Genomic DNA, 2,216 nt, shown 5'->3' on the forward strand with positions numbered 1-2,216 from the left:
CCCCTTGTGGGTGGTGCCATCCCTGAGCTGGTAGTCTTGGGTTCTATAAGAGAACAGGCTGAGCAAGCCAGGGGAGCAAGCCAGTAAAGAACATCCCTCCATGGCCTCTGCATCAGCTCCTGCTCCCTGACCTGCTTGAGTTCTAGTCCTGCATCCTTTGGTGATGAACAGCAGTATGGAAATATAAGCCGAATAATCCCTTTCCTCCCCAACTCGCTTCTTGGTCATGATGTTTGTGCAGGAATAGAAACCCTGACTAAGACAGAACTACACCCAATTTCTCATCTGAGACGCTCAAACTAGAAGCACCTGGGAAGAGGTCCCACAAACCCTAAGAGACCACAGATGTCAGCTCAGAGTACTATACCCAGCAAAACTTTCAATCACCATAAATGGAGAAACCAAGATATTCCATGATAAAACCAAATTATTTTGTGAACTATAAAAAGGCATCCTATGCTATCTCTGGCCAGGCACTGATTGGTGGCTTTAGTGTGCTTGCAGCCAGCCGGCAGGCTAAAAACACATTCTTTCCTTTTAGCCAGGGCCTATCTCACCCATGCTAAATTCCCATGGTTGGCTGTTGCCATGCCAGCCCTGTGCTTCCAAATTCCTGCTGCAGGCTGATGTATATTCTTGTACACCATTCTCTGCAGCCATACCTTTCTCTGGAACCCAGCTGAGTCACCATGTGAAGGAAAACACCACACAATCTTAGTTTAGAATTAACAGGTAACACAATCACTGGGTGCAGGATCTAGCATCCTAATTTTGTAAGCTATTTTAGGTTATAAATCCTCCAGTGGTGGATCTGCCAATCAAACCAGCAGCCTCCGGTTTCCTACATTCTGTCTGCCTCCCTTCTCCCCCTGTTTCTCCTGCCTCCCCTCTTTCTCTTCCCAACCCAGAAGTCCCGCCTACTCACCCAGTGATTGGTCCCTTGAAATCTATATTCATTAGGGGAAGGTTATTTCACACTAAGTTCAAACAATAGCTCTCCACCGAGCCCTACAGAGGATACTAGAAAACTCCAACCCAATGAGGTTAATTATACTTGAGAAAACATAAGAAATAAATAATTTCACACCATTAAAACAAATGGAAGAGAAACATGTTTGGAGACACACACTACCACAACCAACATCAAAATAACAGAAAGTAACAATCATTGGTTGTTAAATATCTCTCAACATCACTGGTCTCAATTCCCTAGTAAAAAAGACACAGGCTAACAGAATGGGTGTGTAAACAGAATCCATCATTCTGCTGTATACAAGAAACACATCTCAGCAACAAAGAAAGTCATTATCTCAGTATAAAGGGCTGAAAAATGGCTGTTCAAGAAAATGGACCCAAGAAACAAACTGGAGCAGCAGTTCTAACATCTCATAGAATGAACTTTCAACTGAAAATAATCAAAAGAGACAGGGAAAGAGACTTCATACTTATCAAAGAAAAAAATATCCACCAAGAGGACATCTCAATTTGAAACATCTATGGCCCAAATGCAAGAGCACCCACATTGTAAAAGAAACATTACTAAAGCTTAAATCCACATCTTAACCCACATATTAATAGTGGGAGACCTTATCACTCTACTCTCACCAATGGACAGGTCCTTGAGACAGAAACTAAACAGAAATAATGAAACTAGCAGAGGTAATGAATCAAGTGGATCTAACAGGTATCTATAGAACATTTCACTCAAACACAAAAGAATGTTACTTATTCCTAGCACCTCAGGGAACCTTCTCTAAAATTGGCCATATAATCAGTCACAAAGCAAACCTCAACAGATACAAGAAAATTGAGTAACCCCATGTATCTTATCAGATCACCATGAATTAAGGCTGGATTTCAACAGTAATAGAAACAATAGAAAACCTATATACTCATGGAAACTGAGCAGTTCTCTACTCAATGATCACTGGGTCAGGAAATAAATAAAGAAAAATTAAAGACTTTCTAGAATTTAATGAATGAGGGTAAAACATATCCAAATTTATAGGACACTATGAAAGCAGTGCTAAGACAAACGTTCCATGCACTGAATGTATGAATGCACTTATAAAAGAAATTGAAGAATTCTCATACTAACAAACTAAAAGTACATCTAAAGGTTCTAGGAAGAAGAAGAAGAAGAAGAAGAAGAAGAAGAAGAAGAAGAAGAAGAAGAAGAAGAAGAAGAAGAAGAAGAAGAAGAAGAAGAAGAAGAA

The sequence above is a fragment of the Mus pahari genome, chromosome 9, assembly GCF_900095145.1.
Source record: "Mus pahari chromosome 9, PAHARI_EIJ_v1.1, whole genome shotgun sequence".
NCBI classification, from domain to species: domain Eukaryota; kingdom Metazoa; phylum Chordata; class Mammalia; order Rodentia; family Muridae; genus Mus; species Mus pahari.